The 16716-nt window shown below is 49.1% G+C and overlaps 1 protein-coding gene and 2 long non-coding RNA genes across 3 annotated transcripts in view; 2 read left to right on the forward strand and 1 right to left on the reverse strand.

The window, feature by feature from the left end:
- The window catches only part of LOC128111833 (catechol O-methyltransferase-like), a 24604-nt gene extending 14524 nt beyond the window's left edge, over positions 1-10080 (reverse strand). Inside the window, 3 exon segments of the mRNA XM_052740274.1 lie at positions 7152-7301; positions 9330-9516; positions 9965-10080. The gene's annotated coding sequence lies outside the window, so the exon portion shown is untranslated.
- Positions 1474-5987, forward strand: LOC128111836 (uncharacterized). The gene is made up of 2 exons (XR_008218771.1): positions 1474-1826; positions 4011-5987. It is a non-coding gene; the product is annotated as an uncharacterized LOC128111836 (long non-coding RNA).
- The window catches only part of LOC128111835 (uncharacterized), an 8506-nt gene continuing 1833 nt past the window's right edge, over positions 10044-16716 (forward strand). The window contains exons 1-2 of the long non-coding RNA XR_008218770.1: positions 10044-10157; positions 14235-14302. This is a non-coding gene — a long non-coding RNA (uncharacterized LOC128111835). The remainder of the gene's footprint in view (positions 10158-14234; positions 14303-16716) is intronic.

Below are 16716 nucleotides of genomic sequence, written 5' to 3' on the forward strand. Positions count from 1 at the left end.
CTGCGGAGGAAGACAGAGCAGAATCTTTTGACTCACTAGGCAGTCAGCCCAGCCTATTTAGAGAGCTCCAGGCCAATGGGAGACCCTATCTCAAACATCTAGATAGATGGTTCCTGAGGATCCACACCCAAGGCTGTCTTCTGCCACATGCAGATCTATAGCAGGAATCTAAGAGAGTCTTATTAATAAAATCAAACCCGGGGCCAGTTATTGGGGTGAAATGCTGGAGGGTCAGAGAGACAGAACAAGCCACAGCTAACCTCACCTGGCCAGCTTCTCAGTTGATGTTGTTTCCTCAGATTGGAAGCCTCTGTGTCCTCATATCCGAATGGCTCTCAGCTGAATTGTGCTGCTAGTAGCCTGAAAGCTTAACCAGCCAAATGTCTGCTAGTTTGTGGTCCTCACGCCTTATATACCTTTCTGCTTTCTACCACTATTCCCTGGGATTAAAGGCTCGCTTTCTGGGATTAAAGGCGTGAGTCACCATGCCTGGCCGTTTCCAATGTGGCCTTGAACTCACAGAGATCCAGAGGGATTTCTGTCTCTGGAATGCTAGGATTAAAGGTGTGAGTGCCACCATTTTCTGGCCTCTATGTCTATCTAGTGGCTGTTCTGTCTCTGACCCCAGATAAATTTATTAGGGTGCACAATATTTTGGGGAACACAATACCACCAAACAGATCACAATATTTCCAGAGATTGAGATGATGAACTCGTGTACTGTACTAATCTCCTACAGAGCCTGGTATGAGATAAACTAGTAATTGTACTTCCTGGTTTGTATGTAAGATCCATGTTAAAAATGTCTAAAAAATATGAGTTGAGGACACAGTCTAGTGTAGAGCATGTGTGTAGTATGTATACACAATGTCCTAGGTCCCATTCCCAGCAACACACACACACACACACACACACACACACACTAGAAATTTATACATAATCTGTACATCATATGTAATCTGCTGAGAGCCAGGCTGAGCCAAGGCTTTCTTAGATGCCCCGATGAAAGGACAGAAGGAACCTAGTTGGGGCTGAGATAGCCTGTTTTCCCCTTGTGCAACATTCTTTGATTAGGGTCCTGCTGGCTGTGTCCTGTTGTATGGTAGCTTTCCACCGACTCTGCCCCGTTTACCCCTGCAAATAGTATATAATAGATGCTGTACCTCTTTAAAAACTTGCTTAGTATAGGACACAGCTTATGCAAACCTCCTGAGCCCACCTGTCCTATCTGCCTTATCTTTGATTTCCTGGTCCTTCTTCCTCAGGGCCCTGTTACTGAAGAACTTCCTGGTGTTAGAATTCTGCCCTCACTCCAGCTACATGACCGAACATGCACACATGCACAGTTCAGGAGTTTAGCAAAGGTTCTTGTGTCTTATGTCGTTCGTGCGTGCTGGTGATCATGTCCATGCGATGTGGATACACAACCTGCGCCTTAAAGAGCAGTGACTCAGACCCCCCCCCATTCTGTTCTGCTCTCTTGCCCCACCTCTCTCTCTTTCTCTCTCTCTCTCTCCTCCCCAGGCCTGCTTCTCCTCTCTCCCCTCCCCCCTTTCCTCCTAATAAAGCTCTAAAACTAAGACTGGGTTCCGTGGAGACAGTGACCTTTCCACACAGTAAACAGTTCCGCCACCAGCGCTGCTTATCCTTCATTTCTTTGGTGCCGAGACTCGGATTTGGATGGGCTATTCCGCCACTCTGCGTCCAGGATTGAGCGTTTGGAAACCTATACTGCAGTTCACTGGACCTGCGATTGCCCGCTCTGCTTTTTTCATTTGCCCAACCGCCTGACCGCTCCACATACACCACACGTGTCGCCAAGATTGGTAAGTCCCCCATCACTTCCTGTATCTGTAGCCTGAGTTATATTCCGGGGATCCTCGACTGCATATCAGAACACATTCAATCTTGACGAAGTATTGGATGCTGTCTGGGCCCCGGGGGTCGGTCCTCCAGTACGTACCAGCCCTTACCCTTATCTTAATGGCGGTTTGGGTAATTTGTGCTGTCATGCCCGTCCACAGACTGCCTACTCTCAAGGACGCTTGAAATAGGAGCCTAGGGATCCCGTCTGTTATTTTAATTTTTTATTTTTCTCGCTTGGCACTGCAGCCATGGGACATAGGGGCTTCCTTCTCGTGGTTCCATTCCTCTTCTGACAAATGCATTAAATATCCCCAGATATCAGTAAATTTGGCAGTTTCAACCCCGATATTTCACGAGAATTATCTAACTTCTTCCAGCAAATGGGCAAATGAAAAGAGTTACCTTATCCCCACTCTTTTACCTAAGCTCTAAAGTCCCTCACCCTTTCTGACTCTCTCTCCTGATCACGTGAATTCCTAAATCTAAGGAATCTCTGACTCCAAAGAACCTTATCTTATCTGTTCTCCACTCTGTTCTCTGCTCTCCAGTATTGGGAGGCCCCTTCTGCCCAACCCTGGCTCTCACCTTAACTCACCTTAACTCCTCCCACTCATTCTCAAGCTGCCCTGAGAAGCACAGACTGGTCTGAAAGCAGGCTAGGATGCATGCAAATAAGTTTACGATCAGGACCCACATGGGGATCACAGTAATCCGGATGGCTCTTTAGCCAGAGATCAGTTCACATCCTGCCTCCTGGTGGGTCTTCCTAAAGCTGTCCCCAAGCCAGCAAACATTAAAAAAAAAAAAAAAAAAAAAAAAAAAAAAAAAAATTCAAGACACGGAAAAAAATCCGTCTCTTGTTTCCCAGAGCTCCCTGACATTAGGGCTAAAACTTAAGCAGCTGGAGAGCAAGGCTCCTGACCACACAGGCAGAAGTTTCAGCTGTAGCATTTAAGGTGTACCGGGGAGAGATGACAAAGCCCGAGAACAGAATTGCCAAGTGCTGGCACACGCTGTCCAACTGGCTCCTGAAAGCCGCTGGGTCCCTTTTTTAAGTGCTAGTGCGTGCCCTGCCAGGCCATCAATTGAGCCTTGTTCAAAGTGCCACCTAGAGAGACAACTGATCAGCTGAATGCACCCAGGACTGTGGGGCACGGGAGCATCACGCTAAGACCTCCAGCAGACCTAGGCCTGGCCACAGGCTTGCTCCCAGGGAACCCAGAACGCAGCATGGAAGCAATCCGTTTCCTTCCTTCTGGACACCAGAGCCACTAACCCAGTGCTGGGAGTTTTGGGGTCTCACCTCTCCTCGTTTCCCCATTGTCAGGGTAGGGAGGACAGCCTCACACTGCTCCCCAACACCCCCCTCCCAGATTTAATTGTACTTTCAGGGTTACTTAATGGGAAAAGATTTTCCAGCTAAGGCAGGACCTTTCACTTCATTGCTCCCTCCATGTGCCTCACTCCAGACTGTCACAGTGCTTCTCCTCCTCCTGCACACAGACAGGGCCCTGCTCTCTGCCTTGTCCCTAATTCAAACATAATGAGTTCTCACCCCACAAGTTTTCGCTTCCTGGTTCACTCTTCTAATTAACTGCTCAGGTAATGGTTACATAACCACAAAAGAACTGGAGTCCAGGGATCATCCAGTAAGAAACTGTAACAGTTAAAAGGTATTTACACCCCCAGACCCAAAAGTGTCTGGGCTCTGCAAAAACAGACTTTAATATAACAATCTATCACTGTTAAATGCTCTCAACAACCTGTGTCTCCTGGATGCTAAACTAATAAAGGAAACAGGTGTCTTAAAATAATCTGCCTCTGATAAAAGTATATCTCAGGTTAAAAAAATTAAAAAACATGCTCCAATCTCTCTGTCTCTCTCATTAACGCTAACCAATACAAGCAGAGTACCAAACACTACAATGGTCATCAGCCCAAGACTTTAATTTTCTCAAGGCTGCATCATAATATGTTCAAAATTTTTGTAAGCTCCAGAAACCAGCTTGAATCCATCTGGACAGGTTGATCTACTTCAGATAAGTGCAACCCAAATTCCTGGTCCTGGGACTCCCCTTCCCTCACCCTGAGACCTCCCTGAAGGTAATTTTTTTTTCTTCCTAAGCTTTTCTCTGTCTCACCAGCATCCTGTCCATCAGAAGAGCAGCCAGAGTGCCAAGCCAAGAAAGATGAACAGCTCTGAGGCAGCAGGACAGCCCAGCATCCCAGGACCCCTGTCTACCTCAGAAGCTCCCTTCCCTACCCACCAAGAGTCAACCGACGACCACCAAGTCAGCTGGAAGCAGTTTTGGGGGGAGAAACAAAACCCCTATTCCTATTCACCTGCTTTTTTATAATACGCAAAAAGTCTAGAATGTTAGGATTCTGCCCTTACTCCAGTTGCATGACCACACATGCGCAGTTCAGGAGTTAAGCAAAGGATCTTGCAGCTTATGTCACCAGTGTGTGCTGGTGATCACGTACCCGAGGCATGGTCACACAATCTGTGCCTTAAAGAGCCATGACTGAGACCACACCTGCCCTCTCACTCTGTTCTGCTCTGTCTCTTCCACACAATCTTTCCCACTCCTCGCACCTGGTTCTTCGCCCCCACCCCTCCTCATCCTAATAAAGCTCTAAAACTAAGACTGGGTTCTGTTGTGAACATGACTTTTCCACTCGGTAACCAGTGCCACCACCAGTGCCGCATATCATTAATTTCAGCTGGTCCTGGTCAAAAATCAATATATGACAATAAAACCATAGGAACAAGGGCTGGAGAGCAGGTTGGTGGCAGTGTCTTTAACCCCAGCACTTGGGAGAAGCAGATCGATCTGTACATGAATTCCTTTTCTTTCTTTCTTTTTTTTTTTTTTTTTTTTTCCGGTTTTTTGAGACAGGGTTTCTCTGTGTAGCACTGGCTGTCCTGGAACTCACTCTATAGCCCAGGCTAGCCTCGAACTCACAGAGATACACCTGACTCTGCCTCCCGAGTGCTGGGATCAAAGGTGTGCACCACCACCATCCAGCTATATAAATGAGTTTCTAAATGGTCTTATTAAATTAAAAAAAAAAAAAAAAAGGAGCCAAACATAGGGGTGAAAGCCTTAGATCAGGGTAATAGGAAAGCCACCAGCCAACCTTACCTCACCAACTCTGCAGCGTCCAAATGCAAGTTCCTTCCTGTCTACCCAAGCCTTTATTGCCTTGCTGTTCTGCCCTCTCATTGGCTCTCTTAGCCAGCTACTTCACTTCTGTTTCCTACAGAGCTCTGTCACTTTCTGTCTGTACAGACCTCCAGGCGTCTGTGGTTGGTAATGGGATTAAAGACGTGTGTCACCACAATTAGCTCTGTTCCCCACCCAGTGTGGCCTTGAACACACAAGACCCTGCCTGCTAAGTGACAGAATTAAGGGCTTGTGCTGCCTGAGCTCTTGTTTACTTAAAATGGCTGGACTTTCCCCCCTGATCTCTAGGCAAGCTTTATTTATTAATATACACATTTTATATCACCATATTTCAGCACAAATAAAATATCACCACACTGATCTTTGTGAGCTCAAGTCCAGTCTGATCTCCATAGTGACAAAAGCCTCCAAAAATTAAAAATTAAAAAAGAATTAAGGACATGGAACTAAGTAAAAAGAAAGAAAGACTTAAGCTTGAGTGCTGTCATACAACACATTGCTGCTTCATAGGTTTCTATGATGCATCTGCTGGTATAAAAAGAAGCTGGTTTCTCTTGAGCTATTCATGACTCCGAACTATTCAGTAAATTATACTTTGTTAAACTAAATTGAAACATGTATCTATTCCTCATTGTCTGATCCCTCCAAATATCAAAACTTGTCAAGTACTTCTTTCATGGTAAAGCTCCTTGCATAGCTGCAAGGGGATCTATGTCCTCCCACAGCAGACCCAAGTGCAAAGCAGAGGAGCGCTGCTGACAGGAGTGTCCCCCTGGAGAATGATTACCCAGAAGCAGGGAGCGCCAAGGGCTTTAAGGAACTAAGTCTGAATTTCTTGAGCCAATGTTTACAAAGCCCTCTTGAAAAACCTCGCTGGCTGAGAGTTCACAACTTAGCAAGCTCCAAGTTAGCAAGGTACATGAAGAGATTGTCTCAAAACAAAACAACTCCATGTTGTACTTTAAAACAAACAAATATGCACCAAACCATGGGATATGGTGGTGCACAGCTTTGATCCCAGCTCCCTGGAGATAGGTAAATCTCTGAGTTCAAGGCTAGTCTACAGAGTGAGTTCCAGGACTTCCAGGGCAACACAGAGAAACGCTGTCTTGAAAAAAGAAAGTAACAAGCAAGTAAATATATAGAAAGAAAAACTTTCTGATTTTATTAGAATTGGCCTGCTTATTCATACCAGTGCAGTAAGAATAGTAATTGGCCTCAGAAGTCCACAAAGAATTTTAAACTTTTCAAAAGCCTCTGAAGGCTCACAAGTGTCCCAGAACCTGCCATCAGACCTCAATGCAGTATCCACAAATTTGGGTGTACCTTGTTCTTATTGAGGTCAAAGTATCCTGAGGTTGCTGTGCTTGCCTTGAACTCACAAAGACTTGATTGCCTCTGTTTCCTTAGTGCTGGAATGAAAAGTATGCCCAGTTACAAATCTTTCTTATTTTTATTTATGTGTCTGTGTGTGTTCCCAGAGAGAAGAGGGCTTGGATATCCTGGAGCTGGAGTTACAGGTAGTCATGAATCACCTGATGTGGGTGCAGGAAAAAAAAAACTCAGGTTCTCTAGAAGAGCAGCATTTGCTCCTAATCTCAATCCATCCCTCAGAACCCAAAGTTTTTGAGACAGAGTTTCTCTATGTAGCCCTGACTGTCCTAGAACTTGCTCTGTGGACCAGACTGACTTCAAACTCAGAAGTTTGCAAGTCTCTGCCTCCTGAGTGCTGAGATTAAACGTGTGCACCATCACCACAGGCTTAGAATTCTTTTTCAAACAATAACCATGGGCTGCGGTGGAGCTCAGTGGTATAGAGGGTTAGAACACACCAAAGCCTTGGGTGCAATCCCAGTGCTGTGCAAAAAGTCAAAATGCTGCTTTACCTTGGATCAGAAGGGAGGGGATTTGTGCAGCTTCTCAGACTCTTAGTTCCCTTTCCTCTTCCATCTTCTCCTGTGGCTTGGACTTGCTCCATAGCCAGGACTGGCCTTGAGTTCCTGAGCCTCCTGCCTCTTCCTCCCAAATGCTGTAATTCAAGCATGACTGCTATACATCCTCATGCGCAGATTCAGATTCTGAGGATTTATGACCTACCTCTGCTTCGGGTTTCGTCCCGTTTTCTTACATGCTGTGTTGATTTTTTTGGGCGGTGGGGGGGTTCATGTAGCCCAGAGTAGCCTCAAACTTGCTATGGAGATGAGGATGACATCGAATTTCTGATCCTCCTGCTTTGCTTTTTGGGTGCTGGAAGCAGAGACATATCCCACCATGTGTAGTTTTATTAAGTGTTAGAGAGAACCCAGGACCTCATATGCATGCCAGGCAAGCACTCTACTGTCTGAGCTACATTCTTCACCCTTCTCAAGTCAGGAAAGCTTAGGGGGAAAAGGAAAAGAAGCCTCTTATCCCAGGATCTAGTTTATGTTTTCCTGTGGGCTGAGGGTCAAGAAACTTCAATAGAACTGATAAAGCCAAAACTTCCCATAGAATAATAATGTTTCCCTAAAGGCACTGCAAATGATGTTAAAACAATCCGGTCAGGAAGACCAATCAGTTCCGATTCCCAAAACCACTTAAAGCCAAACATGGAAATACATGCCTATAATCCCAGTGCTGTGAGATGAGAGAGAGAGATGGCACCTCAGCTTTGGGCTAGCTAATATAGCCTAGGCAATGGTAAACAAGAGAAAAGATCCCACCTCAACCAAAGAGGAAGGCGGGAAAAGAGCCACGGTTGTCCTGACTTTCACATGTTCATCATGGCATGTACTTGCCCATACTCCCCAACACAAACACACATACACACACAGGGCCATGCATGGTGGCTCCCGAATGTCGTCCCACCACAGGAGAGGCCGATGCAGGAGTCCTGGTGCAAGTTTTAGGCCAGCTTAAAAAAGAGGAACCAGCAACAGGAGCAAACTGTGCTTACTAGAGCCAGAATGTTTGCGACTTGCAGCTTCACTGTGTCAGTACCCTATCATCCCCTAATTAAAAACGTCCCTCACGAGACCCTCTCACAGCTTCATCTGTGAAGAGGAAACTGTGCCCTCTTGTTTTCAAAGACAGGATCCCATTCTGTAACCCAAGCTGGCTTAGAAATCACTGTGTAGCACAAACAGGCATCGAATTCATGATGGCCCTCCTGAGTGCTGGGATCCCAGGTGTGTGCCACCACACTCTCTTAATCTTTAAAACTGGGAGCAAATACATCCACATGTGACATCTGGCTTCAATGTCTCACTACAACTCTGTTCTCAATTTTTCTCCTTCCTAATTTCTCGTCACTTGGAACAAAAGCCCGACAGTGTGGGTCCTTGTTGGGACACACGCTTGATGCAGCTACCCTGATAGAAACTTTAGAGCCTTTAACACACCAAATACCCTGTGGACAACCTTCTGCCTGGAGCCACAGTTCCATGGGCCATGTGGGAAGTCCTCTACTGTGTCCATATAAAGTCCCGGGAACTGATCATGCCTGAAGTCTTGTGGTCAATCACTTCACTTCATACACTCACAGATTACCTGGAAACCCTTCAGACTGCTCCTCAACTATCCCCCTGTCAGAGATACCTGGCCACTGGCATCTAGAACGTGTTCAACACATGTCCACTGGACTCAAAAGTCAATTTGTAGTAAACATTAACCTTTATTGGTTTTCTCAAGAACCGCCCTCATAAAACCCCTGTTCCTTCCAGATAGAGAGTATCTTTGTCCTAGTACACTTAGTCCTTGTGAGACAAAAGGTCATGGAACCGAAAATGGACTTCTGTTTAGTAGGATGTCTCTCCCTCTGGAAAAGTGTCCTCTCCTTGAACAAGAAGGCTGAGCCATGCTTGGCTAAACTCCTTTTAAAGACTTAACCGGGAACCGTCTTAGAGCTCAAGGCTGCATCCCTTGAGAAATTTAGACCCCGAAGCGTCTGCTTGAGAAAATTCAAGACGGTTGACCTAATTTCCCCTAGCCTCAGTTTCTGTGGGAGAATGGGAATTAAGTTCCTTAAGCCCCAGCCAGCAGCAAAACCATGAGGGGCTTGCATCGACCGCCCTTCCCTTCCTTCCCTTGCCTGATTTTGTAATTGCTCCTCACAGACTTCTGCACTCCCTGTTCCCCTTTGGAACCACATCCACTGGTGCCACCTCTGCCCAAATGGGGATGACTCAGCTAGGTAAAATCTGCCCCTCCATTAATTAGAGTAGTGCCCTGTCTCTATGACAAGCTGTCCTCTTGGGCCCTACCCCACCACAAGCTCCTAAAAGAGGCTACAATTACCCGTGACAGCTCCCACTGTACTCCTAAGGCGCGGAGGGCCAACAAGGACCCCAAAGTCCCAGGCTGGAAGACTTCCTCTTTCTCTCACATTGTCCCAAAGCCTGCCCAGCGCTCCTCAGCTTCAATGGGTAGCCCATTCTCTTGCAAAGAGAGATCCAGGGTTATCCTCAGGCCTCTTGGAGCACACCTGTTGAGGAGATTGCTTAACAGCTTCCAACTCCACTGACCACCCATGGGCCTGGTACCTCTGACCCTCTGATCCCAATCCAAGAACTAAGTGAGACCCTCTCATGATGGGCCAGGGCCTGGATGTGCCACATCCTGTCCAGGTTAAGTCCAGCTCCAGGGACAGGCCCACCAGGCTCATCTCCCACCCCAGTACTGATCTTTAAGCTCCCCGCAAGAGTGTGAAGACCGGCCTCGCTTCAGCGACCCCCAACCAGGAACGGACCCCTTCCCAGTGTCCGCATTCCCCAGCCCCGGCCCACGTTCCCCTAGGTGAGATCCGGTACCCAGGTCTGGAGAACCCTCGCCCGAGGTCAGCGCCCTTCAGCCCAGTCCCGTTCCACGGGTGCAGAATCCGATCCCCGGGTCTGAGCTGACCACGGTGCACGCGCTCCGGCCGCAGCACTCACCTCGCCCAGGCGGCGCACAGGTCTGGCCGGGAGGCGCAAAGGGCTCAGGCAGCGCCGAGGGCAGCCCCGGCCGCCTGAGGTCCCCGGACCATGGCGGCGATGGTGGCGGCGCTGCGCGGGCCGGTCGCCCACTTCCGGTCGCGGACACGGGCCTGGACACGCGGGACACGGGGCGCGGCGGACGCAGCGGGAGGTAGGGTGGGGTCGTGGGCAGTGCACGGGGAGAGGAAGAGGGTGTCTGTGCGTGTGTCCTCATGGGGTCGCGGCGGCGGGGCCGTGCTGGAATGTGTCCGCGTGGGCATGCCACGCAGGACCGGGTATCCGAGGACCGCTGTACTGGGCAGGAGGGGACCTGCTTTTAGCGGGTTGCTCCCTTCTCAGATGACTCAAATGCTGGAGGTGCCTTGCCTGAGGTCCTGTCCCCAAATTAATTGTGTCCCTGTGGGGATGTCAAGGGCTCTGGGGTCACGTGGTACCCTACTGGCCCACCACTCCCTAGTTGGTTTTTGAGTCATGGTCATGCAGCCCACGCTGGTCGTGGTTTTTGTTGTTGTTGTGATTTTTTGGTTTTGCCCCGACACCCACGCGCACGTAGCCCAAGCTCACCTCAGACTGCCTAGTTAGTTGCCACTGACTTTTTGGCCTTCTGGTTTCCTCCCAAGTTTCAGTCATTGATTTGTTGTTTTTCTGTTTTGTTGGTTTTGGGTTTTTGAGTCATGGTCATGCAGCCCACGCTGGCCTTGAACTGCTCTTCACCCCTCAGCTCCAAATGTTGGGATCACAGGTCCGCACCCTCATGTCCCACCCAGCAAGGACTTTTTACTTGTACATAAGGGAATACATGAGAAGATGCTAGAGAGCCGTGGGCCCAAGCCCCAGTCCTTGCCAGGGTCTGTGTGTATCCTTGGAGAGGAGAAGAAACAACTTGTTTGCTTTGCACCAGAGGGAGTTATTGCTGAAATCATGTTAGTAATCAACTTCAAACGGCCCCGGTGGAAGCAGGGTACCCCTCAACATGGGTTCACGCTATCCTGGACAGGCCGAGGTCTTCCAGAGTTTCCCATCTGTCCTGGTATGGCCGGTCCATGAATGGTCTTCTTCAAGCAGTCACATGGTGACCAACCATCCTTAGAACTGCCCCCTGGATTCGAATGACAGAACTCAATTCTGCCCACAGTGGGAGAGTGTAGAGGGAGGTGAGCAAAGACAGGCCGAGTTCTTCACAGAGGTGGTGGCATGAAAGGGGCAATGGCTGGCCCATGGCCTGCAGGGGCAGGGCAGGCAGGCTGACTGCTTGGTTGGCAGAGGTCTTTTAGCCTTGACCTACACTAGTCTGGGAGAGTCTTGGGAAGCGGTCACTACCCTGTGAGTTGGGAACCTAGGGGGCAGACCTTAGGGAACTAGGGTTGTTCTAACTGTCAGGTCTCTGGCTCTTTCAGCCTCGTTGCTGCCTATGTTAGCTGGGAACATTTACAATGATTTTGTGGGGGTGAAAAAAGAAATCAATGTACCTGTGCCATTGGTACCATCAACCCCCACAGTGACAATAAAAGAAAGGGCTCAGCAATGACTGCTCTTCACAGGACCCAAGTTCAATTCCCAGCACCCAGGTGGTGCCCATTCCAGAGGGTCCAAGCCCTTATCTGGCCTCTGGCATTGCAAGCCCATGGCACGAGGTCTCGTGTGTGTGTGTGTGTGTGTGTGTGTGTGTGTGTGTGTGTGTGTGTGTGTGCAGACAAACACTCAGACACATAAAAATAAGTAAAATCTAAAGGAAAAACCCTTTTTAAATCTGTCAATGAGGGTGAGAGATGGCTCAGAGGTTAAGAGCCCTGACTGCACTGACTGCTCTCCCAAGGGTCCTGAGTTCAATTCCCAGCAACCACATGGTGGCTCACAACCATCTGTAATGAGATCTGGTGCCCTCTTTTGGCCTGCAGGCAAAAATGCTGTATACATAATAAATAAATAAATCTAAGAAAACCCCAGATCTGTAGATGAGCTTCATGAGCTCTCAAGCCTGGGAACCCCCAGTGGTGTGGGATTTGTTTTCAGGTAAGCAGGAAGCACCACTGTCTGGAGGATTCTGGACGTCAGAGCCTTACTGGGGTGAGGATCCTATAGGGTCCAGGGAATTGCCATTCGACATATGACTCCAGAGTCCCCTTTTTTGAGTCCCCTCCAGCCTTGCAGTCTGTCCTTCTGGAGCAGGAACACACCCATGTTTTCCAGCTGGGGGTGGGGGTGTGGTGCATCACCCAGACAAGACTGTTGGCATCCTCTGAACAGCTATCCAGATCCCTCACCCCACAGGTGACTATTCTGGGTGGCCAGCCCCTCTAAGGGAACCTTCCTGCCTTATCAGAGCCGTGTGCCCTTTATTTGGACTTTGTCATTCCATTAGAGCCCTGGTTTCTGCTCATCTGTCCAGAACACTGTGGGTCTGGAGGCAGAGATGAAGCAGAGACATGTTCTAGAGATGAGGCTGTGGCAGGAGGAGTGGCCTAACCGCAGTGAGTGAAGGCCAGCACATGAGGGTTCCCTGCAGGAAGCCATCACCTAGGCAAGGTGTTCCCTGACATCTGTTGTCCAGGTTTTGCTCTGTAGAATGGCATTTGCTACCCCCAGCAGGCTGCATCCCCTATCCCCAGCAGGCTGCCTCCCCTATCCCCAGCAGGCTGCATCCCCTAACCCCAGCGGGCTGCATCCCCCACCCCCAGCAGGCTGCATCCCCTACTTCCAGCAGGCTGCGTCCCCCACCCCCAGCAGGCTGCGTCCCCCACCCCCAGCAGGCTGTATCCCCTACTTCCAGCAGGCTGTATCCCCTACTTTCAGCAGGCCTCATCCCCTACCCCAGCAGGCTGCATCCCCTACTTCCAGCAGGCTGCATCCCCCACCCCCAGCAGGCTGCATCCCCTACTTCCAGCAGTCTGCATCCCCTACATCCAGCGGGCTGCATCCCCTACCCCCAGCAGGCTGCATCCCCCACCCCCAGCAGGCTGCATCCCCCACCCCCAGCAGGCTGCATCCCCTACTTCCAGCAGGCTGCATCCCCTACTTCCAGCGGGCTGCATCCCCCACCCCCAGCAGACTGCATCCCCTACTTCCAGCAGGCTGCATCCCGCACCCCCAGCAGGCTGCATCCCCCACCCCCAGCAGGCTGCATCCCCCACCCCCAGCAGGCTGCTATATCCTTCCCAGTACTGACCCTTGTAAACTCTCCCTGTGGGCTTCTTCCAAGTGTTTATCAGAGGGGAGGCTCCTGGGTGTGCACCTTGGGAACGCAGGTGGCCATGATAAGCCAGCCCTACCAACTGCTTGATAGCAAAGAGGAGAGGGCACAGTGTAGGCCTCAGGGAAGAGAGACCCAGTAGGAGCCCCACTCTGGCCACAGGAAGGACAGGTGTCCTCAATGGAAGGTAGGAGCCTTTTCTAGGGATCTAGGATCCCCCACCTCTGTCACCCAAATGCAAGGCTGGTCCTCTCTAGGGCTGAGGGGCAACTTGCCTCCTAGCACTTAATTTCTTTTCTTCTCTAGGATCACATCAAAGCCATCAAATAATTTGTAACCGTCCGGGCCTTTTCAGAACTTGAGCCTGGGGTAGATTCAGTTGTGGGGCTGCAAACCGGGGGCCACCTCTCACCTTCAGCTGTGTGCTCCTGTAGTGGGGTGCACGCCAGTGACCTTGAGGGCTATGGGAGCCCCAGGGTTTTCTCTGCAGCCTTGTCTACTTTGGGTGGGTACAAAGGCAGGTGTGGCCATTAAAAACTGTTCCTTTTACATTTGATTTATGTATTTACTTAGTGTGTTTATGGGTGTGGGTGCACACATGCTCCTGACACACATGTGGAGGTCAGAGGACAACTCTGAGACTCCTGGCTGTATGGGCCCTGGGCCTCTGTGTGGGAGGGCTACAGAGAAAGTCATGATTGCTATAATGAAGAACTGCCTTCACCACTGAAAAGCCTGTAGACCGAATGACAGTGTTTTTGTTCTGTCTGGCTCAGGACTCTGGGTGAAGTCTTAGGTTCTGAGACTCCTTTGGGCACTTAGGGAGATTCTCTGCAAAGATGGTCACATACCCTCACAGCCTGCTTCATCACACCCTGGTTTCTGATTTGTGTAGACAGTGTGGTCACCCTGACTGCCCCAGGTAGGATCCCCCATCCTGATAAGCTTTGTATCACCTACAACTGTATGGAGCCACTGGCACTTCATGAAAGCAAGGTCAGGGCTGGCTCCTGAACCCTACCTTCTGTTCTTCTTCAGCAGGGCAGCAGAGCTTTGATTTCTTGGTGATGGGTGGGAATCCGGTGGCCTAGCTTGTGCCAAGGAAGGTATGTATTTTGTGTTTGATTCCCTTCTGCTGTGTTGGGGCCTTGAAGCTTTTGAGTCTCCTAGGAGGAGTACTGTGGGGACAGGCCAGATGTCCAGACGCAGATGCCATGGGACAGATGTCTCCTCTAATCTGGAATCCACACAGATCCTGAGTCTGGCTTCTCCTGAGAGTGGCATAGTCCCATCCCCATTTGTTTGTCTTAAATTTATTTTTATTATTTTTAAATTACATGTGTATGCCTCTGCATAGGGGTGTGTGATTGTGAGTGCAGGTTCTCACAGAGTCCAGAAGAGGGCACCAGATCCCCTGGAACTGGAGTTACAGGTAGTTGTGAGCCATCTTATATGGGTGTCGGGACCTGAACTCAGATCCTCTGTAGGAGCAGTCCGCTCTCTTAATCACTCAGCCATATCTGCTGCTCCACATTTTTGTTCTTGTTTCTGAGGTGGAGTCCCACTTTAATGAGAATTGATAGACAATAAACCAGTACATATTTAAAGTAGATGACTTGAGGCTGGGCCTGGTCATGAACATCTGTGATTCTAGCTATTCAGGAGGCTGAGGCAGGAGGATCACTTGAGTCTCAGAGTTTGAGATCAGCCTGGGTAACAGTGAGACCCTGTTTCAAAGTAAATAAGTAAATAAAATCAAGTGAGCAGTCTCACAGGTGGGTGTGTCTGTGAAACCTGAACTATGGCGAGGATGGTAACTGTCCCTGACACCCCTCACCCACTCTGAGTGGGCTGTATAACTACAGCCTTGTACTGACTGAGGTTCTGGATGCTAGCAGTCTAAGACCAAAGTGTCAGCAGGACCAGCTCCTTGTGGCTTCTCTGCTTGTCATATCTTCATGTATACTTCCCTGTTTCTGTACCCTAATCTCTCCTTACAGTTGGACAAGGGGCCAACCACCCTGTGACCTAGTTTAACTTTTTCTCCAAATATAGTCATAGTCCTTGGTACTGAAGGTTGAGTCTCTGACCTGGATTTGAGTGTGTGGGGGTTCACACAGTTCAGGCTATTACAATGTCCAGCTCCCAGAGAGCATGGTAATTCCTGCCTTCCTTCTCCTGCCCCCCAGGCAACCACTGGCCTGCTTTTTCCCACTGTAGGTGCTTGCCACTTGGTAAAGTGTGCGGGAGTGGAAGTCACTCTGTACTTTACTACTCTGGCTCCTTTCCCTCAGCGTCACTATTTTTTTAATATTTATTTTTACTATTTTTAATTGTGAGTGTCTGTGTGTGGGTCTGTACACACATGTGCAGGAGCCGTCAGTGGCCAGAGATGCCCGATTTCTCTGGGACTGGAGTTGAAAGCTTGTGAACTACCCAACATGAGTGCTGGGAATTGAACTTGAGTCCTTTGGAGGAACAATATGTGCTTTTAACCACTGAGCCATCTCTCCAGCCCCGGCATTATTAGTTTGAGTCTTGACCATTCAGAGAGTGTATGTAGTTTGTTCTTACTGCATTGGGACAGCACATGGTAGACCATATCTCGTCTGTTCACCTGCATGTGGATATGTGTTCTTCTTTTTTCAATGTGCATGACTGCTTTGCCTATGCATAGATGTGTGCATTGTGTGCCTGTCGTCTGTGTCCAGAGAGGCCAGAAGAGGGCGTTGGATCCCCTTGGACTGGAGTTACAGATGTTTGTGACCTGCCTTGTGAGTGCTGGAACTGAACCCTGTTTCTCTGTAAGAGCAACAAGTGCTCTCAGCTGCTGAGCCATCTCTCGGATCCTGGGTGTGTGTGTGTCTTTATCTCCAAATATATTCCTTGGTACTGAGGGCCTCGACTGAATTTTAACAGGGAGGATACAGTTCAGCCCATTACTATTCCCAGCTTCCTTTCCCCTTGTTTTGTTTTGTGTGAGGCAGGTTCCAGTGTGGCCCTTGATGGCCTGGAACTTGCTATATAGCTGAGTCTGGCCTTTAACTCCCGATCCTTTGCCTCAGCTTGCCAAGTGCACTTGCTGCTATTGCAGAGGACCTGGGTTTGGTTCCCAGCACCTGTGTTAGGCAGCTCACAACTGCCCGAAATTCCAGTCCAAAGGATCTAATTTCTTCTGGTTTCCATGGGCACCTGCATGCATGTGGTGTACATGCATATGCGCACACACATAAACACAAAATAAATCAATTTAAAATATTGTGGGCGGGAGTGGGAGGATCGATGAGAGGGGGATCTGTGATTGGTATGTAAAAGGAATAAAAATTTTTTTTAAATAAAAAAAAATTTTTTTTTGCCAGGTGTGGTGGTGTATTCCTGTAATCCCAGCACTTAGGGCACAGAGGCAGTTGGATCTCTGTGAATTAGAGACCAGCCTAGTCTACATAGCAAGTTTCAGGGTAGCCAGAGCTGCATAATAGAGAGAACTTGTCTCAGAAAAACCTAATAAATAAGTAAAAAT

This window comes from Peromyscus californicus, unplaced genomic scaffold, assembly GCF_007827085.1.
Source record: "Peromyscus californicus insignis strain IS unplaced genomic scaffold, ASM782708v3 Scaffold_16__1_contigs__length_79575227, whole genome shotgun sequence".
Lineage (NCBI taxonomy): Eukaryota > Metazoa > Chordata > Mammalia > Rodentia > Cricetidae > Peromyscus > Peromyscus californicus.